The 26,788-nt window shown below is 47.8% G+C and overlaps 1 protein-coding gene across 2 annotated transcripts in view; it reads left to right on the forward strand.

Moving 5' to 3' along the window:
* The window catches only part of st6galnac3 (ST6 (alpha-N-acetyl-neuraminyl-2,3-beta-galactosyl-1,3)-N-acetylgalactosaminide alpha-2,6-sialyltransferase 3), a 107,966-nt gene that overhangs the window by 52,787 nt on the left and 28,391 nt on the right, over nucleotides 1-26,788 (forward strand). The window lies entirely within an intron of this gene.

Raw genomic sequence — 26,788 nt, forward strand, 5'->3', positions numbered from 1 at the left:
AAAACCCCAAACAGCAAGCAATGCAGGTGTAGAAGCACGGTGGCTAGGAAAAACTCCCTAGAAAGCCCAAAACCTAGGAAAAAACCTAGAGAGGAACCCGGCTATGAGGGGTGGCCAGTCCTCTTCTGGCTGTGCCGGGTGGAGATTATAAGAGAACATGGCCAAGATGTTCAAATGTTCATAAATGACCAGCATGGTCAAATAATAATAATCACAGTAGTTGTCGAGGGTGCAACAAGTCAGCACCACAGGAGTAAATGTCAGTTGGCTTTTCATAGCCGATCATTAAGAGTATCTCTACCACTCCTGCTGTCTCTAGAGTGTTGAAAACAGCAGGTCTGGGACAGGTAGCACGTCCGGTGAGCAGGTCAGGGTTCCATAGCAGCAGGCAGAACAGTTGAAACTGGAGCAGCAGCACGGCCAGGTGGACTGGGGACAGCAAGGAGTCATCATGTCAGGTAGTCCTGAGGCAAGGTCCTAGGGCTCAGATCCTCCAAGAAAGAGAGAGAGAGAGAGCACACTTAAATTCACACAGGACACCGAATAGGACAGGAGAAGTACTCCAGATATAACAGACTGACCCTAGCCCTCCGACACATAAACTACTGCAGCATAAATACTGGAGGCTGAGACAGGAGGAGTCAGGAGACACTGTGGCCCAATCCGAGGACACCCCCGGACAGGGCCAAACAGGAAGGATATACAAGAGAGACCTAAGACAACAACACAGCATGGTAGCAACACATGTCAACACAGCATGGTAGCAACACAACATGACAACAACACAGTAGTAACACGACATGGCAGCAGGACAGCATGGTACAAACATTATTGGGCACAGACAACAGCACAAAGGGAAAGACGGTAGATGTATTATTCCTGTTGTAGTTGAATCAGACAGAGACACAGGGGTTATATTCCTGTTCTCATTGGATTAGACAGAGGGACAGAGGTTCTACTCCTATTCTAGTTGGATTAGACAGAGAGACAGATGTTATATTCCTGTTCTAGTTGGATTAGACAGAGAGACAGGGTCAGAGGTTCTATTCCTGTTCTAGTTGGATTAGACAGAGAGACGGGGTCAGAGGTTCTATTCCTGTTCCAGTTGGATTAGACAGAGAGACAGGGTCAAAGGTTCTATTCCTGTTCTATTTGGATTAGACAGAGAGACGGGGACAGAGGTTTTACTCCTGTTCTAGTTGGATTAGACAGAGAGACAGAGACAGGGGTTCTATTCCTGTTCTAGTTGGATTAGACAGAGAGACAGGGACAGAGGTTCTACTCCTATTCTAGTTGGATTAGACAGAGAGACAGATGTTATATTCCTGTTCTAGTTGGATTAGACAGAGAGACGGGGTCAGAGGTTCTATTCCTGTTCTAGTTGGATTAGACAGAGAGACAGATGTTATATTCCTGTTCTAGTTGGATTAGACAGAGAGACAGAGACAGGGGTTCTATTCCTGTTCTAGTTGGATTAGACAGAGAGACAGGGACAGAGGTTCTACTCCTATTCTAGTTGGATTAGACAGAGAGACAGATGTTATATTCCTGTTCTAGTTGGATTAGACAGAGAGACGGGGTCAGAGGTTCTATTCCTGTTCTAGTTGGATTAGACAGAGAGACAGGGACAGAGGTTCTACTCCTATTCTAGTTGGATTAGACAGAGAGACAGATGTTATATTCCTGTTCTAGTTGGATTAGACAGAGAGACGGGGTCAGAGGTTCTACTCCTGTTCTAGTTGGATTAGACAGAGAGACAGGGGTTCTATTCCTGTTCTAGTTGGATTAGACAGAGAGACAGAGACAGGGGTTCTATTCCTGTTAATATATAATATAATAATATATGCCATTTAGCAGACGCTTTTATCCAAAGCGACTTACAGTCATGTGTGCATACATTCTACGTATGGGTGGTCCCGGGAGTCGAACCCACTACCCTGGCGTTACAAGCGCCATGCTCTACCAACTGAGCTACAGAAGGACTCTAGTTGGATTAGACAGAGAGACAGAGACAAGGGTTCTATTCCTGTTCTAGTTGAATCAGACAGAGAGACAGGGTCAAAGGTTATGTTCACAGCAGGTTTTTTAATGTGTCTGCCAGGATGTGATTGGTTCCCGTTTCACACAAAGCTGTGTTTTATAGCGGTAACCACGGCAATCTAAAGTGACTGCTTCAGATCCACTACAGAACAGAACGCATGGCCCAACACACACACACACACACACCGAATACACACACACACACACATCACTGACAGAATGCATTATGCACAACACCATCCACTGTTCAGGAACAATGACAGTTTCTCATTTCCTGTGTTTGAAACAGAAAGACAGTAAATTGGATCTGTCAACCTGATGATCAGGATGTTGTGGATGTCAGATGTGCCTTCCTCATGATCTCATGTTATTCAGATACTGAGAAAGCCATGGATGTATATAGACTATACAGACCAAGAGAAACTCAGTCCTAATGCATCACTCAGTCCTAATGCATCACTCAGTCCTAATGCATCACTCAGTCCTACTGCATCACTCAGTCCTACTGCATCACTCAGTCCTACTGCATCACTCAGTCCTAATGCATCACTCAGTCCTAATGCATCACTCAGTCCTAATGCATCACTCAGTCCTAATGCATCACTCAGCCCTAATGCATCACTCAGTCCTAATGCATCACTCAGTCCTACTGCATCACTCAGTCCTAATGCATCACTCAGTCCTAATGCATCACTCAGTCCTAATGCATCACTCAGTCCTACTGCATCACTCAGTCCTAATGCATCACTCAGTCCTAATGCATCACTCAGTCCTAATGCATCACTCAGCCCTAATGCATCACTCAGTCCTAATGCATCACTCAGTCCTAATGCATCACTCAGTCCTAATGCATCACTCAGTCCTAATGCATCACTCAGTATAATGCATCACTCAGTCATAATGCATCACTCAGTCATAATGCATCACTCAGTCCTAATGCATCACTCAGTCCTAATGCATCACTCAGTCCTAATGCATCACTCAGTCCTAATGCATCACTCAGTCCTAATGCATCACTCAGTCCTAATGCATCACTCAGTCCTAATGCATCACTCAGCCCTACTGCATCACTCAGTCCTAATGCATCACTCAGCCCTAATGCATCACTCAGTCCTAATGCATCACTCAGCCCTAATGCTAATGCATCACTCAGTCCTAATGCATCACTCAGTCCTAATGCATCACTCAGTCCTAATGCATCACTCAGTCCTAATGCATCACTCAGTCCTAATGCATCACTCAGCCCTAATGCATCACTCAGCCCTAATCCATCACTCAGTCCTAATGCATCACTCAGTCCTAATGCATCACTCAGTCCTAATGCATCACTCAGTCCTAATGCATCACTCAGCCCTAATGCTAATGCATCACTCAGTCCTAATGCATCACTCAGTCCTAATGCATCACTCAGTCCTAATGCTAATGCATCACTCAGTCCTAATGCTAATGCATCACTCAGTCCTAATGCATCACTCAGTCATAATGCATCACTCAGTCATAATGCATCACTCAGTCCTAATGCTAATGCTTCACTCAGTCCTAATGCATCACTCAGTCCTAATGCTAATGCATCACTCAGTCCTAATGCATCACTCAGCCCTAATGCTAATGCATCACTCAGTCCTAATGCATCACTCAGTCCTAATGCATCACTCAGTCCTAATGCATCACTCAGTCCTAATGCATCACTCAGCCTAATGCTAATGCATCACTCAGTCCTAATGCATCACTCAGTCCTAATGCATCACTCAGTCCTAATGCTAATGCATCACTCAGTCCTAATGCTAATCATCACTCAGTCCTAATGCATCACTCAGTCATAATGCATCACTCAGTCATAATGCATCACTCAGTCCTAATGCTAATGCTTCACTCAGTCCTAATGCATCACTCAGTCCTAATGCTAATGCATCACTCAGTCCTAATGCATCACTCAGTCCTAATGCTAATGCATCACTCAGTCCTAATGCATCACTCAGTCCTAATGCATCACAGTCCTAATGCATCACTCAGCCCTAATGCATCACTCAGTCCTAATGGAGCACTCAGTCCTAATGCATCACTCAGCCCTAATGCATCACTCAGTCCTAATGGAGCACTCAGTCCTAATGCATCACTCAGTCCTAATGCATCACTCAGTCCTAATGCATCACTCAGTCCTAATGCATCACTCAGTCCGAATGCATCACTCAGTCCTAATGCATCACTCAGCCCTAATGTATCACTCAGTCCTAATGCATCACTCAGTCCTAATGCATCACTCAGTCCTAATGCATCACTCAGCCCTAATGCATGCATCACTCAGTCCTAATGCATCACTCAGCCCTAATGCTTCACTCAGTCCTACTGCATCACTCAGTCCTACTGCATCACTCAGTCCTAATAATGCATCACTCAGTCCTAATGCATCACTCAGTCCTAATGCATCACTCAGTCCTAATGCATCACTCAGTCCTAATGCATCACTCAGTGCATCACTCAGTCCTAATGCATCACTCAGTCCTAATGCATCACTCAGTCCTAATGCATCACTCAGCCCTAATGCATCACTCAGTCCTAATGCATCATTCAGTCCTAATGCATCACTCAGTCCTAATGCATCACTCAGTCCTAATGCATCACTCAGTATAATGCATCACTCAGTCCTAATGCATCACTCAGTCTAATGCATCACTCAGTCCTAATGCATCACTCAGTCCTAATGCATCACTCAGTCCTAATGCATCACTCAGTCCTAATGCATCACTCAGTCCTAATGCATCACTCAGTCCTAATGCATCACTCAGTCCTAATGCATCACTCAGTCCTAATGCATCACTCAGTCCTAATGCATCACTCAGTCCTAATGCATCACTCAGTCCTAATGCATCACTCAGCCCTAATGCATCACTCAGTCCTAATGCATCACTCAGTCCTAATGCATCACTCAGTCCTAATGCATCACTCAGTCCTAATGCATCACTCAGTCCTAATGCTAATGCATCACTCAGTCCTACTGCATCACTCAGTCCTAATGCATCACTCAGTCCTAATGCTAATGCATCACTCAGTCCTAATGCTAATGCATCACTCAGTCCTAATGCATCACTCAGTCATAATGCATCACTCAGTCCTAATGCTAATGCTTCACTCAGTCCTAATGCATCACTCAGTCCTAATGCTAATGCATCACTCAGTCCTAATGCATCACTCAGCCCTAATGCTAATGCATCACTCAGTCCTAATGCATCACTCAGTCCTAATGCATCACTCAGTCCTAATGCATCACTCAGTCCTAATGCATCACTCAGCCCTAATGCTAATGCATCACTCAGCCCTAATGCTAATGCATCACTCAGTCCTAATGCATCACTCAGTCCTAATGCATCACTCAGTCCTAATGCTAATGCATCACTCAGTCCTAATGCTAATGCATCACTCAGTCATAATGCATCACTCAGTCATAATGCATCACTCAGTCCTAATGCTAATGCTTCACTCAGTCCTAATGCATCACTCCAGTCCTAATGCTAATGCATCACTCAGTCCTAATGCATCACTCAGTCCTAATGCATCACTCAGTCCTAATGCTAATGCATCACTCAGTCCTAATGCTAATGCATCACTCAGTCCTAATGCATCACTCAGTCATAATGCATCACTCAGTCCTAATGCATCACTCAGCCCTACTGCATCACTCAGTCCTAATGCATCACTCAGCCCTAATGCATCACTCAGTCCTAATGCATCACTCAGCCCTAATGCTAATGCATCACTCAGTCCTAATGCATCACTCAGTCCTAATGCATCACTCAGTCCTAATGCATCACTCAGTCCTAATGCATCACTCAGTCCTAATGCATCACTCAGCCCTAATGCATCACTCAGCCCTAATCCATCACTCAGTCCTAATGCATCACTCAGTCCTAATGCATCACTCAGTCCTAATGCATCACTCAGTCCTAATGCATCACTCAGCCCTAATGCTAATGCATCACTCAGTCCTAATGCATCACTCAGTCCTAATGCATCACTCAGTCCTAATGCTAATGCATCACTCAGTCCTAATGCTAATGCATCACTCAGTCCTAATGCATCACTCAGTCATAATGCATCACTCAGTCATAATGCATCACTCAGTCCTAATGCTAATGCTTCACTCAGTCCTAATGCATCACTCAGTCCTAATGCTAATGCATCACTCAGTCCTAATGCATCACTCAGCCCTAATGCTAATGCATCACTCAGTCCTAATGCATCACTCAGTCCTAATGCATCACTCAGTCCTAATGCATCACTCAGTCCTAATGCATCACTCAGCCCTAATGCTAATGCATCACTCAGTCCTAATGCATCACTCAGTCCCTAATGCATCACTCAGTCCTAATGCTAATGCATCACTCAGTCCTAATGCTAATGCATCACTCAGTCCTAATGCATCACTCAGTCATAATGCATCACTCAGTCATAATGCATCACTCAGTCCTAATGCTAATGCTTCACTCAGTCCTAATGCATCACTCAGTCCTAATGCTAATGCATCACTCAGTCCTAATGCATCACTCAGTCCTAATGCTAATGCATCACTCAGTCCTAATGCATCACTCAGTCCTAATGCATCACTCAGTCCTAATGCATCACTCAGCCCTAATGCATCACTCAGTCCTAATGGAGCACTCAGTCCTAATGCATCACTCAGCCCTAATGCATCACTCAGTCCTAATGGAGCACTCAGTCCTAATGCATCACTCAGTCCTAATGCATCACTCAGTCCTAATGCATCACTCAGTCCTAATGCATCACTCAGTCCGAATGCATCACTCAGTCCTAATGCATCACTCAGCCCTAATGTATCACTCAGTCCTAATGCATCACTCAGTCCTAATGCATCACTCAGTCCTAATGCATCACTCAGCCCTAATGCTAATGCATCACTCAGTCCTAATGCATCACTCAGCCCGAATGCTTCACTCAGTCCTACTGCATCACTCAGTCCTACTGCATCACTCAGTCCTAATGCTAATGCATCACTCAGTCCTAATGCATCACTCAGTCCTAATGCATCACTCAGTCCTAATGCATCACTCAGTCCTAATGCATCACTCAGTCCTACTGCATCACTCAGTCCTAATGCATCACTCAGTCCTAATGCATCACTCAGTCCCTAATGCATCACTCAGCCCTAATGCATCACTCAGTCCTAATGCATCATTCAGTCCTAATGCATCACTCAGTCCTAATGCATCACTCAGTCCTAATGCATCACTCAGTATAATGCATCACTCAGTCATAATGCATCACTCAGTCATAATACATCACTCAGTCCTAATGCATCACTCAGTCCTAATGCATCACTCAGTCCTAATGCATCACTCAGTCCTAATGCATCACTCAGTCCTAATGCATCACTCAGTCCTAATGCATCACTCAGTCCTAATGCATCACTCAGCCCTACTGCATCACTCAGTCCTAATGCATCACTCAGTCCTAATGCATCACTCAGTCCTAAAGCATCACTCAGCCCCTAATGCATCACTCAGCCCTAATCCATCACTCAGTCCTAATGCATCACTCAGTCCTAATGCATCACTCAGTCCTAATGCATCACTCAGTCCTAATGCATCACTCAGCCCTAATGCTAATGCATCACTCAGTCCTAATGCATCACTCAGTCCTAATGCATCACTCAGTCCTAATGCTAATGCATCACTCAGTCCTAATGCTAATGCATCACTCAGTCCTAATGCATCACTCAGTCATAATGCATCACTCAGTCCTAATGCTAATGCTTCACTCAGTCCTAATGCATCACTCAGTCCTAATGCTAATGCATCACTCAGTCCCTAATGCATCACTCAGCCTAATGCTAATGCATCACTCAGTCCTAATGCATCACTCAGTCCTAATGCATCACTCAGTCCTAATGCATCACTCAGTCCTAATGCATCACTCAGCCCTAATGCTAATGCATCACTCAGCCCTAATGCTAATGCATCACTCAGTCCTAATGCATCACTCAGTCCTAATGCATCACTCAGTCCTAATGCTAATGCATCACTCAGTCCTAATGCTAATGCATCACTCAGTCATAATGCATCACTCAGTCATAATGCATCACTCAGTCCTAATGCTAATGCTTCACTCAGTCCTAATGCATCACTCAGTCCTAATGCTAATGCATCACTCAGTCCTAATGCATCACTCAGTCCTAATGCATCACTCAGTCTAATGCTAATGCATCACTCAGTCCTAATGCTAATGCATCACTCAGTCCTAATGCATCACTCAGTCATAATGCATCACTCAGTCATAATGCATCACTCAGTCCTAATGCTAATGCTTCACTCAGTCCTAATGCATCACTCAGTCCTAATGCTAATGCTTCACTCAGTCCTAATGCATCACTCAGTCATAATGCATCACTCAGTCATAATGCATCACTCAGTCATAATGCATCACTCAGTCCTAATGCTAATGCATCACTCAGTCCTAATGCATCACTCAGTCCTAATGCATCACTCAGTCCTAATGCATCACTCAGTCCTAATGCATCACTCAGCCCTAATGCATCACTCAGTCCTAATGGAGCACTCAGTCCTAATGCATCACTCAGCCCTAATGCATCACTCAGTCCTAATGGAGCACTCAGTCCTAATGCATCACTCAGTCCTAATGCATCACTCAGTCCTAATGCATCACTCAGTCCGAATGCATCACTCAGTCCTAATGCATCACTCAGTCCTAATGCATCACTCAGCCTAATGTATCACTCAGTCCTAATGCATCACTCAGTCCTAATGCATCACTCAGTCCTAATGCATCACTCAGCCCTAATGCTAATGCATCACTCAGTCTAATGCATCACTCAGTCCTAATGCATCACTCAGTCCTAATGCATCACTCAGTCCTAATGCATCACTCAGTCCTAATGCATCACTCAGCCCTAATGTATCACTCAGTCCTAATGCATCACTCAGTCCTAATGCATCACTCAGTCCTAATGCATCACTCAGCCCTAATGCTAATGCATCACTCAGTCCTAATGCATCACTCAGCCCGAATGCTTCACTCAGTCCTACTGCATCACTCAGTCCTACTGCATCACTCAGTCCTAATGCTAATGCATCACTCAGTCCTAATGCATCACTCAGTCCTAATGCATCACTCAGTCCTAATGCATCACTCAGCCCGAATGCATCACTCAGTCCTAATGCATCACTCAGTCCTAATGCATCACTCAGTCCTAATGCATCACTCAGTCCTAATGCATCACTCAGTCCTAATGCATCACTCAGTCCTAATGCATCACTCAGTCCTACTGCATCACTCAGTCCTAATGCATCACTCAGTCCTAATGCATCACTCAGTCCTAATGCATCACTCAGCCCTAATGCATCACTCAGTCCTAATGCATCACTCAGTCCTAATGCATCACTCAGTCCTAATGCATCACTCAGTCCTAATGCATCACTCAGTCCTAATGCATCACTCAGTCCTAATGCATCACTCAGTCCTAATGCATCACTCAGTCCTAATGCATCACTCAGTCCTAATGCATCACTCAGTCCTAATGCATCACTCAGTCCTAATGCATCACTCAGTCCTAATGCATCACTCAGCCCTAATGCATCACTCAGTCCTAATGCATCACTCAGCCTAATGCTAATGCATCACTCAGTCCTAATGCATCACTCAGTCCTAATGCATCACTCAGTCCTAATGCATCACTCAGTCCTAATGCATCACTCAGTCCTAATGCATCACTCAGCCCTAATGCATCACTCAGCCTAATCCATCACTCAGTCCTAATGCATCACTCAGTCCTAATGCATCACTCAGTCCTAATGCATCACTCAGTCCTAATGCATCACTCAGCCCTAATGCTAATGCATCACTCAGTCCTAATGCATCACTCAGTCCTAATGCATCACTCAGTCCTAATGCTAATGCATCACTCAGTCCCTAATGCTAATGCATCACTCAGTCCTAATGCATCACTCAGTCATAATGCATCACTCAGTCATAATGCATCACTCAGTCCTAATGCTAATGGTTCACTCAGTCCTAATGCATCACTCAGTCCTAATGCTAATGCATCACTCAGTCCTAATGCATCACTCAGTCATAATGCATCACTCAGTCATAATGCATCACTCAGCCTAATGCTAATGCATCACTCAGTCCTAATGCATCACTCAGTCCTAATGCATCACTCAGTCCTAATGCATAACTCAGTCCTAATGCATCACTCAGTCCTAATGCTAATGCATCACTCAGTCCTAATGCATCACTCAGTCCTAATGCATCACTCAGTCCTAATGCTAATGCATCACTCAGTCCTAATGCTAATGCATCACTCAGTCCTAATGCATCACTCAGTCATAATGCTTCACTCAGTCATAATGCATCACTCAGTCCTAATGCTAATGCTTCACTCAGTCCTAATGCATCACTCAGTCCTAATGCTAATGCATCACTCAGTCCTAATGCATCACTCAGTCCTAATGCTAATGCATCACTCAGTCCTAATGCATCACTCAGTCTAATGCATCACTCAGTCCTAATGCATCACTCAGCCCTAATGCATCACTCAGTCCTAATGGAGCACTCAGTCCTAATGCATCACTCAGCCCTAATGCATCACTCAGTCCTAATGGAGCACTCAGTCCTAATGCATCACTCAGTCCTAATGCATCACTCAGTCCCTAATGCATCACTCAGTCCGAATGCATCACTCAGTCTAATGCATCACTCAGTCCTAATGCATCACTCAGCCTAATGTATCACTCAGTCCTAATGCATCACTCAGTCCTAATGCATCACTCAGTCCTAATGCATCACTCAGCCTAATGCTAATGCATCACTCAGTCTAATGCATTACTCAGTCCTAATGCATCACTCAGTCCTAATGCATCACTCAGTCCTAATGCTAATGCATCACTCAGTCCTAATGCTAATGCATCACTCAGTCCTAATGCATCACTCAGTCCTAATGCATCACTCAGTCCTACTGCATCACTCAGTCCTAATGCATCACTCAGTCCTAATGCATCACTCAGTCCGAATGCATCACTCAGTCCTAATGCATCACTCAGTCCTAATGCATCACTCAGCCCTAATGTATCACTCAGTCCTAATGCATCACTCAGTCCTAATGCATCACTCAGTCCCTAATGCATCACTCAGCCCTAATGCTAATGCATCACTCAGTCCTAATGCATCACTCAGTCCTAATGCATCACTCAGTCCCTAATGCATCACTCAGTCCTAATGCTAATCATCACTCAGTCCTAATGCTAATGCATCACTCAGTCCTACTGCATCACTCAGTCCTAATGCATCACTCAGTCCTACTGCATCACTCAGTCCTAATGCATCACTCAGTCCTAATGCATCACTCAGTCCTAATGCATCACTCAGTCCTAATGCATCACTCAGTCCTAATGCATCACTCAGTCCTAATGCATCACTCAGCCCTAATGCATCACTCAGTCCTAATGCATCACTCAGTCCTAATGGAGCACTCAGTCCTAATGCATCACTCAGCCCTACTGCATCACTCAGTCCTAATGCATCACTCAGCCCTAATGCATCACTCAGTCCTAATGCATCACTCAGCCTAATGCTAATGCATCACTCAGTCCCTAATGCATCACTCAGTCCTAATGCATCACTCAGTCCTAATGCATCACTCAGTCCTAATGCATCACTCAGTCCTAATGCATCTCTCTGCCCTAATGCATCACTCAGCCCTAATGCATCACTCAGCCCTAATCCATCACTCAGTCCTAATGCATCACTCAGTCCTAATGCATCACTCAGCCCTAATGCATCACTCAGTCCTAATGCATCACTCAGTCCTAATGCATCACTCAGTCCTAATGCTAATGCATCACTCAGTCCTAATGCATCACTCAGTCCTAATGCATCACTCAGCCATAATGCATCACTCAGTCCTAATGCATCACTCAGTCCTAATGGAGCACTCAGTCCTAATGCATCACTCAGTCCTAATGCATCACTCAGTCCTAATGCATCACTCAGTCCTAATGCATCACTCAGTCCCTAATGCATCACTCAGTCTAATGCTAATGCATCACTCAGTCCTAATGCATCACTCAGTCCTAATGCATCACTCAGTCCTAATGCATCACTCAGTCCTAATGCATCACTCAGTCCTAATGCATCCTCAGCCCTACTGCATCACTCAGTCCTAATGCATCACTCAGCCCTAATGCATCACTCAGTCCTAATGCATCACTCAGCCCTAATGCTAATGCATCACTCAGTCCTAATGCATCACTCAGTCCTAATGCATCACTCAGTCCTAATGCATCACTCAGTCATAATCATCACTCAGTCCTAATGCTAATGCTTCACTCAGTCCTAATGCATCACTCAGTCCTAATGCTAATGCATCACTCAGTCCTAATGCTTCACTCAGTCCTAATGCTAATGCATCACTCAGTCCTAATGCATCACTCAGTCTTAATGCATCACTCAGTCCTAATGCATCACTCAGCCCTAATGCATCACTCAGTCCTAATGGAGCACTCAGTCCTAATGCATCACTCAGCCCTAATGCATCACTCAGTCCTAATGGAGCACTCAGTCCTAATGCATCACTCAGTCCTAATGCATCACTCAGTCCTAATGCATCACTCAGTCCTAATGCATCACTCAGTCCGAATGCATCACTCAGTCCGAATGCATCACTCAGTCCTAATGCATCACTCAGTCTAATGCATCACTCAGCCCTAATGTATCACTCAGTCCTAATGCATCACTCAGTCCTAATGCATCACTCAGTCCTAAAGCATCACTCAGTCCTAATGCATCACTCAGTCCTAATGCATCACTCAGTCCTAATGCATCACTCAGTCCTAATGCATCACTCAGTCCTACTGCATCACTCAGTCCTAATGCATCACTCAGTCCTAATGCATCACTCAGTCCTAATACATCACTCAGCCCTAATGCATCACTCAGTCCTAATGCATCACTCAGTCCTAATGCATCACTCAGTCCTAATGCATCACTCAGTCCTAATGCATCACTCAGTATAATGCATCACTCAGTCATAATGCATCACTCAGTCATAATGCATCACTCAGTCCTAATGCATCACTCAGTCCTAATGCATCACTCAGTCCTAATGCATCACTCAGTCCTAATGCATCACTCCCAGTCCTAATGCATCACTCAGTCCTAATGCATCACTCAGTCCTAATGCATCACTCAGCCCTAATGCATCACTCAGTCCTAATGCATCACTCAGTCCTAATGGAGCACTCAGTCCTAATGCATCACTCAGTCCTAATGCATCACTCAGTCCTAATGCATCACTCAGTCCTAATGCATCACTCAGTCCTAATGCATCACTCAGCCCTACTGCATCACTCAGTCCTAATGCATCACTCAGCCCTAATGCATCACTCAGTCCTAATGCATCACTCAGCCTAATGCTAATGCATCACTCAGTCCTAATGCATCACTCAGTCCTAATGCATCACTCAGTCCTAATGCATCACTCAGCCCTAATGCATCACTCAGCCTAATCCATCACTCAGTCCTAATGCATCACTCAGTCCTAATGCATCACTCAGTCCTAATGCATCACTCAGTCCTAATGCATCACTCAGCCCTAATGCTAATGCATCACTCAGTCCTAATGCATCACTCAGTCCTAATGCATCACTCAGTCCTAATGCTAATGCATCACTCAGTCCTAATGCTAATGCATCACTCAGCCCTAATGCATCACTCAGCCCTAATCCATCACTCAGTCCTAATGCATCACTCAGTCCTAATGCATCACTCAGTCCCTAATGCATCACTCAGTCCTAATGCATCACTCAGCCCTAATGCTAATGCATCACTCAGTCTAATGCATCACTCAGTCCTAATGCATCACTCAGTCCTAATGCTAATGCATCACTCAGTCCTAATGCTAATGCATCACTCAGTCCTAATGCATCACTCAGTCATAATGCATCACTCAGTCATAATGCATCACTCAGTCCTAATGCTAATGCTTCACTCAGTCCTAATGCATCACTCAGTCCTAATGCTAATGCATCACTCAGTCCTAATGCATCACTCAGCCCTAATGCTAATGCATCACTCAGTCCTAATACATCACTCAGTCCTAATGCATCACTCAGTCATAATGCATCACTCAGTCATAATGCATCACTCAGTCCTAATGCATCACTCAGTCCCTAATGCATCACTCAGTCCTAATGCATCACTCAGTCCTAATGCATCACTCAGTCCTAATGCATCACTCAGTCCTAATGCATCACTCAGCCCTAATGCATCACTCAGTCCTAATGCATCACTCAGTCCTAATGGAGCACTCAGTCCTAATGCATCACTCAGTCCTAATGCATCACTCAGTCCTAATGCATCACTCAGTCCTAATGCATCACTCAGTCCTAATGCATCACTCAGCCCTACTGCATCACTCAGTCCTAATGCATCACTCAGCCCTAATGCATCACTCAGTCCTAATGCATCACTCAGCCCTAATGCATCACTCAGTCCTAATGCATCACTCAGTCCTAATGCATCACTCAGCCCTAATGCATCACTCAGTCCTAATGCATCACTCAGTCCTAATGCATCACTCAGCCCTAATGCATCACTCAGTCCTAATGCATCACTCAGTCCTAATGCATCACTCAGTCCTAATGCATCACTCAGCCCTAATGCATCACTCAGTCCTAATGCATCACTCAGTCCTAATGCATCACTCAGTCCTAATGCATCACTCAGTCCTAATGCATCACTCAGCCCTAATGCATCACTCAGTCCTAATGCATCACTCAGCCCTAATGCATCACTCAGCCCTAATCCATCACTCAGTCCTAATGCATCACTCAGTCCTAATGCATCACTCAGTCCTAATGCATCACTCAGCCCTAATGCTAATGCATCACTCAGTCCTAATGCATCACTCAGTCCTAATGCATCACTCAGTCCTAATGCTAATGCATCACTCAGTCCTAATGCTAATGCATCACTCAGTCCTAATGCATCACTCAGTCATAATGCATCACTCAGTCATAATGCATCACTCAGTCCTAATGCTAATGCTTCACTCAGTCCTAATGCATCACTCAGTCCTAATGCTAATGCATCACTCAGTCCTAATGCATCACTCAGCCCTAATGCTAATGCATCACTCAGTCCTAATGCATCACTCAGTCCTAATGCATCACTCAGTCCTAATGCATCACTCAGTCCTAATGCATCACTCAGCCCTAATGCTAATGCATCACTCAGTCCTAATGCATCACTCAGTCCTAATGCATCACTCAGTCCTAATGCTAATGCATCACTCAGTCCTAATGCTAATGCATCACTCAGTCCTAATGCATCACTCAGTCATAATGCATCACTCAGTCATAATGCATCACTCAGTCCTAATGCTAATGCTTCACTCAGTCCTAATGCATCACTCAGTCCTAATGCTAATGCATCACTCAGTCCTAATGCATCACTCAGTCCTAATGCTAATGCATCACTCAGTCCTAATGCATCACTCAGTCCCTAATGCATCACTCAGCCCTAATGCATCACTCAGTCCTAATGGAGCACTCAGTCCTAATGCATCACTCAGTCCTAATGCATCACTCAGTCCTAATGCATCACTCAGCCCTAATGCTAATGCATCACTCAGTCCTAATGCATCACTCAGTCCCTAATGCATCACTCAGTCCTAATGCTAATGCATCACTCAGTCCTAATGCTAATGCATCACTCAGTCCTAATGCATCACTCAGTCATAATGCATCACTCAGTCATAATGCATCACTCAGTCCTAATGCTAATGCTTCACTCAGTCCTAATGCATCACTCAGTCCTAATGCTAATGCATCACTCAGTCCTAATGCATCACTCAGCCCTAATGCTAATGCATCACTCAGTCCTAATGCATCACTCAGTCCTAATGCATCACTCAGTCCTAATGCATCACTCAGTCCTAATGCATCACTCAGCCTAATGCTAATGCATCACTCAGTCCCTAATGCATCACTCAGTCCTAATGCATCACTCAGTCCTAATGCTAATGCATCACTCAGTCCTAATGCTAATGCACTCAGTCCTAATGCATCACTCAGTCATAATGCATCACTCAGTCATAATGCATCACTCAGTCCTAATGCTAATGCTTCACTCAGTCCTAATGCATCACTCAGTCCTAATGCTAATGCATCACTCAGTCCTAATGCATCACTCAGTCCTAATGCTAATGCATCACTCAGTCCTAATGCATCACTCAGTCCTAATGCATCACTCAGTCCTAATGCATCACTCAGCCCTAATGCATCACTCAGTCCTAATGGAGCACTCAGTCCTAATGCATCACTCAGCCCTAATGCATCACTCAGTCCTAATGGAGCACTCAGTCCTAATGCATCACTCAGTCCTAATGCATCACTCAGTCCTAATGCATCACTCAGTCCGAATGCATCACTCAGTCCTAATGCATCACTCAGTCCTAATGCATCACTCAGCCCTAATGCATCACTCAGTCCTAATGCATCACTCAGTCCTAATGCATCACTCAGTCCTAATGCATCACTCAGCCCTAATGCTAATGCATCACTCAGTCCTAATGCATCACTCAGTCCTAATGCATCACTCAGTCCTAATGCATCACTCAGTCCTAATGCTAATGCATCACTCAGTCCTAATGCTAATGCATCACTCAGTCCTAATGCATCACTCAGTCCTAATGCATCACTCAGTCCTACTGCATCACTCAGTCCTAATGCATCACTCAGTCCTAATGCATCACTCAGTCCTAATGCATCACTCAGTCCTAATGCATCACTCAGTCCTAATGCATCACTCAGTCCTAATGCATCACTCAGTCCTAATGCATCACTCAGTCCTAATGCATCACTCAGCCCCTAATGCATCACTCAGTCCTAATGCATCACTCAGTCCTAATGGAGCACTCAGTCCTAATGCATCACTCAGTCCTAATGCATCACTCAGTCCTAATGCATCACTCAGTCCCTAATGCATCACTCAGTCCTAATGCATCACTCAGCCCTACTGCATCACTCAGTCCTAATGCATCACTCAGCCCTAATGCATCACTCAGTCCTAATGCATCACTCAGCCCTAATGCTAATGCATCACTCAGTCCTAATGCATCACTCAGTCCTAATGCATCACTCAGTCCTAATGCATCACTCAGTCCCTAATGCATCACTCAGTCCTAATGCATCACTCAGCCCTAATCCATCACTCAGTCCTAATGCATCACTCAGTCCTAATGCATCACTCAGCCCTAATGCATCACTCAGTCCTAATGCATCACTCAGTTCTAATGCATCACTCAGTCCTAATGCTAATGCATCACTCAGTCCTAATGCATCACTCAGTCCTAATGCATCACTCAGTCCTAATGCATCACTCAGCCCTAATGCATCACTCAGTCCTAATGGAGCACTCAGTCCTAATGCATCACTCAGCCTAATGCATCACTCAGTCCTAATGGAGCACTCAGTCCTAATGCATCACTCAGTCCTAATGCATCACTCAGTCCTAATGCATCACTCAGTCCGAATGCATCACTCAGTCCTAATGCATCACTCAGTCCTAATGCATCACTCAGCCCTAATGTATCACTCAGTCCTAATGCATCACTCAGTCCTAATGCATCACTCAGTCCTAATGCATCACTCAGCCCTAATGCTAATGCATCACTCAGTCCTAATGCATCACTCAGTCCTAATGCATCACTCAGTCCTAATGCATCACTCAGTCCTAATGCTAATGCATCACTCAGTCCTAATGCATCACTCAGTCCTAATGCATCACTCAGTCCGAATGCATCACTCAGCCCTAATGCATCACTCAGTCCTAATGCATCACTCAGTCCTAATGGAGCACTCAGTCCTAATGCATCACTCAGTCCGAATGCATCACTCAGTCCTAATGCATCACTCAGCCCTAATGTATCACTCAGTCCTAATGCATCACTCAGTCCTAATGCATCACTCAGTCCTAATGCATCACTCAGTCCTAATGCATCACTCAGTCCTAATGCATCACTCAGTCCTAATGCATCACTCAGTCCTAATGCTAATGCATCACTCAGTCCTAATGCATCACTCAGTCCTAATGCATCACTCAGTCCTAATGCATCACTCAGTCCTAATGCATCACTCAGTCCTAATGCATCACTCAGCCCTACTGCATCACTCAGTCCTAATGCATCACTCAGCCCTAATGCATCACTCAGTCCTAATGCATCACTCAGCCCTAATGCTAATGCATCACTCAGTCCTAATGCATCACTCAATCCTAATGCATCACTCAGTCCTAATGCATCACTCAGTCCTAATGCATCACTCAGCCTAATGCTAATGCATCACTCAGTCTAATGCATCACTCAGTCCTAATGCATCACTCAGTCCTAATGCATCACTCAGTCCTAATGCATCACTCAGTCCTAATGCTAATGCATCACTCAGTCCTAATGCTAATGCATCACTCAGTCCTAATGCATCACTCAGTCATAATGCATCACTCAGTCATAATGCATCACTCAGTCCTAATGCTAATGCTTCACTCAGTCCTAATGCATCACTCAGTCCTAATGCTAATGCATCACTCAGTCCTAATGCATCACTCAGTCCTAATGCTAATGCATCACTCAGTCCTAATGCATCACTCAGTCCTAATGCATCACTCAGTCCTAATGCATCACTCAGCCCTAATGCATCACTCAGTCCTAATGGAGCACTCAGTCCTAATGCATCACTCAGCCCTAATGCATCACTCAGTCCTAATGGAGCACTCAGTCCTAATGCATCACTCAGTCCTAATGCATCACTCAGTCCTAATGCATCACTCAGTCCTAATGCATCACTCAGTCCGAATGCATCACTCAGTCCTAATGCATCACTCAGTCCTAATGCATCACTCAGCCCCTAATGTATCACTCAGTCCTAATGCATCACTCAGTCCCTAATGCATCACTCAGTCCTAATGCATCACTCAGCCCTAATGCTAATGCATCACTCAGTCCTAATGCATCACTCAGTCCTAATGAATCACTCAGTCCTAATGCATCACTCAGTCCTAATGCTAATGCATCACTCAGTCCTAATGCTAATGCATCACTCAGTCCTAATGCATCACTCAGTCCTAATGCATCACTCAGTCCTACTGCATCACTCAGTCCTAATGCATCACTCAGTCCTAATGCATCACTCAGTCCTAATGCATCACTCAGTCCTAATGCATCACTCAGTCCTAATGCATCACTCAGTCCTACTGCATCACTCAGCCCTACTGCATCACTCAGTCCTAATGCATCACTCAGCCCTAATGCATCACTCAGTCCTAATGCATCACTCAGCCTAATGCTAATGCATCACTCAGTCCTAATGCATCACTCAGTCCTAATGCATCACTCAGTCCTAATGCATCACTCAGTCCTAATGCATCACTCAGTCCTAATGCATCACTCAGCCCTAATGCCAATGCATCACTCACTCCTAATGCATCACTCAGACCTAATGCATCACTCAGTCCTAATGCATCACTCAGTCCTAATGCTAATGCATCACTCAGTCCTAATGCTAATGCATCACTCAGTCCTAATGCATCACTCAGACCTAATGCATCACTCATTCATAATACATCACTCAGTCCTAATGCTATGGAGGGGAGGGAGGGAGGAGAGGGAGAGGGAGGGAGGAGAGGGAGGGGAGGAGGGGGGGATGGAGGGGAGGGAGGGAGGAGAGGGAGAGGGAGGGAGGAGAGAGAGGGAGGGAGGAGGGGGGATGGAGGGGAGGGAGGGAGGAGAGGGAGAGGGAGGGAGGAGAGAGAGGGAGGGGAGGGGGGGGATGGAGGGGGAGGGAGGGAGGAGAAGGAGAGGGAGGAGGAGAGGGGATGGAGGGAGGGAGGAGAGGGAGAGGGAGGGAGGAGAGAGAGGGAGGGGAGGAGGGGGATGGAGGGGAGGGAGGGAGGAGAGGGAGAGGGAGGGAGGAGAGAGAGAGGGAGGGAGGAGGGGGATGGAGGGGAGGGAGGGAGGAGAGGGAGAGGAGGGAGGAGGAGAGGGGGGGGAGGAGGGGGATGGAGGGGAGGGAGGGAGGAGAGGGAGAGGGAGGGAGGAGAGAGAGGGGGGGGGGGGGGGATGGAGGGGAGGGAGGGAGGAGAGGGAGGGAGGAGAGAGAGGGAGGGGAGGAGGGGGATGGAGGGGAGGGAGGGAGGAGAGGGGAGGTAGGGAGGAGAGAGAGGCAGGGGAGGAGGGGGATGGAGGGGAGGGATGGAGGAGAGGAGGGAGGGGAAGGAGAGGGAGGGAGAAGGGGGATGGAGGGGAGGGAGGGAGGAGAAGGAGAGGGAGGGGAGGAGGGTGATGAGAGAGAGGAGGAGGGAGGAGGGGGATGGAGGGGGAGGGATGGAGGAGAGGGAGGGAGGGGAAGGAGAGGGAGGGAGAAGGGGGGATGGAGGGAGGGAGGGAGGAGAAGGAGAGGGGGGGAGGAGGGTGATGAGAGAGAGGGAGGGAGGAGGGGGATGGAGGGGAGGGAGGGAGGAGAAGGAGAGGGAGGGAGGGAAGGAGGGGGATGGAGGAGGGAGGGAGGAGAAAGAGGGAGGGATGAGGGGGATGGAGGAGGGAGGGAGGAGGAGGGTGATGAGAGAGAGGGAGGGAGGAGGGGGATGGAGGGGGAGGGGAGGGAGGGAGGAGGGGGATGGAGGGGAGGGGAGAGGGAGGGAGGAGAGAGAGGGAGGGAGGAGGGGGGATGGAGGGGAGGGAGGGAGGAGAAAGAGGGAGGGATGAGGGGGGATGGAGGGGAGGGAGGGAGGAGGAGGGTGATGAGAGAGAGGGAGGGAGGAGGGGGATGGAGGGGAGGGAGGGAGGGAGGGGGGTGGGAGGGGAGGGGAGGAGAGAGAGGGAGGGGAGGAGGGGGATGGAGGGGAGGGAGGGAGGGAGAGGGAGAGGGAGGGAGGAGAGAGGGGGATGGAGGGGGGGAGGGAGGGAGGGAGGGAGGGAGGGGGGATGGAGGGGAGGGAGAGGGAGGGAGGGGGAGAGAGGGGGGGGAGGAGGGGGGATGGAGGGGAGGGAGGGAGGAGAGGGAGAAGGAGGGAGGAGAGGGAGGGAGGGGAAGGAGAGGGATTGAGAATGTGGGATGGTGGGGTAGGAAAAGAAGGGAGGGAGAGGAGGTGGAGAGATATCAAGGGAGAGGAGAGCATGTTTTTTTTGTCTGTCTCCATTCAGCATCATCTGGTGAGACATTAGGATGTGTCGTCTCTTTAAAAGAGGAGAGAACCAGAGCCTGGAACTCAGTCAACACTGTTACTGTGGTGATAGGGTTGGCTGTGTGATGTCTGGCCTGGGGGCACTGTGGGGCTACTGCCTTGATAAATGCTGGGGTCATGTGGGAACATTTCAATGTGGGAAGGAGAGGTTTCATAAACATCCATCTAATGTCATGGAATATCTAATCAAAGGGAAGAGAGACTACAGATTCTTTCAAACAACACTTTATTATAAGATTTGCAAAAATGCAGAATCAACTACAGTGCATAGTTGAAAAGCTCAACGAACAGTTCAATGCTTTTATAGAGAAAACACATACAAGCTCTTTCTGTATACGTGGCAGTCAGCAGATACTGTGTAAAAAGTAATTTGCCGTCTGTGTAAACTTGGTAGTTGGTAGAGGGATCAACCGTCTAACTGCATTCACAACAACAAACTGTGTTCCTTCCTGCAAGGTTCCATACGTGTTTCACATGCTTTCGGTTGCACCCAAACGTCTCTTAGCTGTAAAGTCCAGTCTTATGACTAAGTTCTACCGAGACAAGGTCGTATCAGGTTAGAAAAAACACTAGCATATAACACGAGGCTATTCTTTAAGCAGCAAAACACGGGATATAGCATGATGAATTATGTCATTTTCCACGACACTCGCTGGTCAGTTGGACAAGACGAAAAGCTTGCCCAGGGCACTGACCGCTTGGGGAGTCCATCTCTCTCTCTTCGTCCCTCTGTCCTTGTCCTGTCTCCATCTCTCCCCACCTTCCTCCCTCTATGTCCTCTCTCTCCAACCTCTCTCCCCTCCTTCCTCCCTCTATGTCCTCCCCACCTTCCTCCTCTATATCCTCCTCTATGTCCTCCCCACCTTCCTCCCTCTATGTCTCTCTCTCCAACCTCTCTCCCTCCTTCCTCCCTCTATGTCCTCCCTCTATGTCCTCCCTCTATGTCCTCTCTCTCAACCTCTCTCCCCTCCTTCCTCCCTCTATGTCCTCCCCAACTTCCTCCCTCTATATCCTCCCTCTATGTCCTCCCCACCTTCCTCCCTCTATATCCTCTCTCTATGTCCTCTCTCTATGTCCTCCCTCTATGTCCTCTCTCTCCAACCTCTCTCCCCTCCTTCCTCCCTCTATCTCCTCCCTCTATGTCCTCTCTCTATGTCCTCTCTCTCCAACCTCTCTCCCCTCCTTCCTCCCTCTATGTCCTCCCTCTATGTCCTCCCTCTATGTCCTCCCTCTATGTCCTCTCTCTCCAACCTCTCTCCCCTCCTTCCTCTCTCTATGTCCTCCCTCTATGTCCTCCCTCTATGTCCTCTCTCTCCAACCTCTCTCCCCTCCTTCCTCTCTCTATGTCCTCCCTCTATGTCCTCTCTCTATGTCCTCCCTATATGTCCCCCCTCTATGTCCTCTCTCTATGTCCTCTCTCTATGTCCTCCCCACCTTCCTCCCTCTATGTCCTCCCTCTATGTCCTCTCTCTATGTCCTCTCTCTATGTCCTCCCTCTATGTCCTCCCTCTATGTCCTCTCTCTCCAACCTCTCTCCCCTCCTTCCTCTCTCTATGTCCCCCCTCTATGTCCTCTCTCTATGTCCTCTCTCTATGTCCTCCCCACCTTCCTCCCTCTATGTCCTCCCTCTATGTCCTCTCTCTATGTCCTCTCTCTATGTCCTCCCTCTATGTCCTCCCTCTATGTCCTCCCTCTATGTCCTCCCTCTATGTCCTCCCTCTATGTCCCCCCTCTATGTCCCCCCTCTATGTCCCCCCTCTATGTCCTCTCTCTATGTCCTCCCCACCTTCCTCCCTCTATGTCCTCTCTCTATGTCCTCTCTCTATGTCCTCTCTCTATGTCCTCTCTCTATGTCCTCCCTCTATGTCCTCCCTCTATGTCCTCTCTCTATGTCCTCCCTCTATGTCCTCCCTCTATGTCCTCTCTCTATGTCCTCTCTCTATGTCCTCCCTCTATGTCCTCTCTCTATCTCCTCCCTCTATGTCCTCTCTCTATGTCCTCTCTCTCCAACCTCTCTCCCCTCCTTCCTCCCTCTATGTCCTCCCTCTATGTCCTCCCTCTATGTCCTCTCTCTATGTCCTCTCTCTATGTCCTCCCTCTATGTCCTCCCTCTATGTCCTCTCTCTCCAACCTCTCTCCCCTCCTTCCTCCCCCTATGTCCTCTCTCTCCAACCTCTCTCCCCTCCTTCCTCCCTCTATGTCCTCCCTCTATGTCCTCCCTCTATGTCCTCTCTCTCCAACCTCTCTCCCCTCCTTCCTCCCTCTATGTCCTCTCTCCAACCTCTCTCCCCTCCTTCCTCCCTCTATGTCCTCCCTCTATGTCCTCCCCTCTATGTCCTCTCTCTCCAACCTCTCTCCCCTCCTTCCTCCCTCTATGTCCTCCCTCTATGTCCTCCCTCTATGTCCTCTCTCTCTCCAACCTCTCTCCCCTCCTTCCTCCCTCTATGTCCTCCCTCTATGTCCTCCCTCTATGTCCTCCCTCTATGTCCTCCCTCTATGTCCTCTCTCCCTCCTTCCTCCCTCTATGTCCTCTCTCTATGTCCTCCCTCTATGTCCCTCTCTCTCCAACCTCTCTCCCTCCTTCCTCCCCCTATGTCCTCTCTCTCCAACCTCTCTCCCCTCCTTCTCCCTCTATGTCCTCCCTCTATGTCCTCTCTCTCCAACCTCTCTCCCTCCTTCCTCCCTCTATGTCCTCCCTCTATGTCCTCCCTCTATGTCCTCCCTCTATGTCCTCTCTCTCCAACCTCTCTCCCCTCCTTCCTCCCTCTATGTCCTCTCTCTATGTCCTCCTCTATGTCCTCCCTCTATGTCCTCTCTCTCCAACCTCTCTCCCTCCTTCCTCCCCCTATGTCCTCTCTCTCCAACCTCTCCCCTCCTTCCTCCCCCTCTATGTCCTCCCTCTATGTCCTCCCTCTATGTCCTCTCTCTCCAACCTCTCTCCCCTCCTTCCTCCCTCTATGTCCTCCCTCTATGTCCTCCCTCTATGTCCTCTCTCTCCAACCTCTCTCCCCTCCTTCCTCCCTCTATGTCCTCCCTCTATGTCCTCCCTCTATGTCCTCCCTCTATGTCCTCTCTCTCCAACCTCTCTCCCCTCCTTCCTCCCTCTATGTCCTCCCTCTATGTCCTCTCTCTCCAACCTCTCTCCCCTCCTTCCTCCCTCTATGTCCTCCCTCTATGTCCTCCCTCTATGTCCTCTCTCTCCAACCTCTCTCCCCTCCTTCCTCCCTCTATGTCCTCCCTCTATGTCCTCTCTCTCCAACCTCTCTCCCCTCCTTCCTCTCTCTATGTCCTCTCTCTATGTCCTCCCTCTATGTCCTCCCTCTATGTCCTCTCTCTCCAACCTCTCTCCCCTCCTTCCTCCCTCTATGTCCTCCCTCTATGTCCTCTCTCTATGTCCTCCCTCTATGTCCTCCCTCTATGTCCTCTCTCTATGTCCTCTCTCTATGTCCTCCCTCTATGTCCTCCCTCTATGTCCTCTCTCTATGTCCTCTCTCTATGTCCTCCCTCTATGTCCTCCCTCTATGTCCTCTCTCTATGTCCTCTCTCTATGTCCTCTCTCTCCAACCTCTCTCCCCTCCTTCCTCCCTCTATGTCCTCCCTCTATGTCCTCCCTCTATGTCCTCCCTCTATGTCCTCCCTCTATGTCCTCCCTCTATGTCCTCCCTCTATGTCCTCTCTCTCCAACCTCTCTCCCCTCCTTCCTCCCCCTATGTCCTCTCTCTCCAACCTCTCTCCTCCTTCCTCCCTCTATGTCCTCCCTCTATGTCCTCCCTCTATGTCCTCTCTCTCCAACCTCTCTCCCCTCCTTCCTCCCTCTATGTCCTCTCTCTCCAACCTCTCTCCCCTCCTTCCTCCCTCTATGTCCTCCCTCTATGTCCTCCCTCTATGTCCTCTCTCTCCAACCTCTCTCCCCTCCTTCCTCCCTCTATGTCCTCCCTCTATGTCCTCCCTCTATGTCCTCTCTCTCCAACCTCTCTCCCCTCCTTCCTCCCTCTATGTCCTCCCTCTATGTCCTCCCTCTATGTCCTCCCTCTATGTCCTCTCTCTATGTCCTCTCTCCCCTCCTTCCTCCCTCTATGTCCTCTCTCTATGTCCTCCCTCTATGTCCTCTCTCCAACCTCTCTCCCCTCCTTCCTCCCCTATGTCCTCTCTCTCCAACCTCTCTCCCCTCCTTCCTCCCTCTATGTCCTCCCTCTATGTCCTCTCTCTCCAACCTCTCTCCCCTCCTTCCTCCCTCTATGTCCTCCCTCTATGTCCTCCCTCTATGTCCTCCCTCTATGTCCTCTCTCTCCAACCTCTCTCCCCTCCTTCCTCCCTCTATGTCCTCTCTCTATGTCCTCCCTCTATGTCCTCCCTCTATGTCCTCTCTCTCCAACCTCTCTCCCCTCCTTCCTCCCCCTATGTCCTCTCTCTCCAACCTCTCTCCCCTCCTTCCTCCCTCTATGTCCTCCCTCTATGTCCTCCCTCTATGTCCTCTCTCTCCAACCTCTCTCCCCTCCTTCCTCCCTCTATGTCCTCCCTCTATGTCCTCCCTCTATGTCCTCTCTCTCCAACCTCTCTCCCCTCCTTCCTCCCTCTATGTCCTCCCTCTATGTCCTCCCTCTATGTCCTCCCTCTATGTCCTCCTCTCTCCAACCTCTCTCCTCCTTCCTCCCTCTATGTCCCTCCTCTATGTCCTCTCTCTCCAACCTCTCTCCCCTCCTTCCTCCCTCTATGTCCTCCCTCTATGTCCTCCCTCTATGTCCTCTCTCTCCAACCTCTCTCCCCTCCTTCCTCCCTCTATGTCCTCCCTCTATGTCCTCTCTCTCCAACCTCTCTCCCCTCCTTCCTCTCTCTATGTCCTCTCTCTATGTCCTCCCTCTATGTCCTCCCTCTATGTCCTCTCTCTCAACCTCTCTCCCCTCCTTCCTCCCTCTATGTCCTCTCTCTATGTCCTCCCTCTATGTCCCTCCCTCTATGTCCTCTCTCTCCAACCTCTCTCCCCTCCTTCCTCCCTCTATGACCTCTCTCTATGTCCTCCCTCTATGTCCTCCCTCTATGTCCTCTCTCTCCAACCTCTCTCCCCTCCTTCCTCCCTCTATGTCCTCCCTCTATGTCCTCCCTCTATGTCCTCTCTCTCCAACCTCTCTCCCCTCCTTCCTCCCTCTATGTCCTCCTCTATGTCCTCCCTCTATGTCCTCCCTCTATGTCCTCCCTCTATGTCCTCTCTCCCCTCCTTCCTCCCTCTATGTCCTCTCTCTATGTCCTCCCTCTATGTCCTCTCTCTCCAACCTCTCTCCCCTCCTTCCTCCCCCTATGTCCTCTCTCTCCAACCTCTCTCCCCTCCTTCCTCCCTCTATGTCCTCCCTCTATGTCCTCTCTCTCCAACCTCTCTCCCCTCCTTCCTCCCTCTATGTCCTCCCTCTATGTCCTCCCTCTATGTCCTCCCTCTATGTCCTCTCTCTCCAACCTCTCTCCCCTCCTTCCTCCCTCTATGTCC

This window comes from Oncorhynchus keta, unplaced genomic scaffold (assembly GCF_023373465.1).
Source record: "Oncorhynchus keta strain PuntledgeMale-10-30-2019 unplaced genomic scaffold, Oket_V2 Un_contig_4700_pilon_pilon, whole genome shotgun sequence".
Taxonomy (NCBI): domain Eukaryota; kingdom Metazoa; phylum Chordata; class Actinopteri; order Salmoniformes; family Salmonidae; genus Oncorhynchus; species Oncorhynchus keta.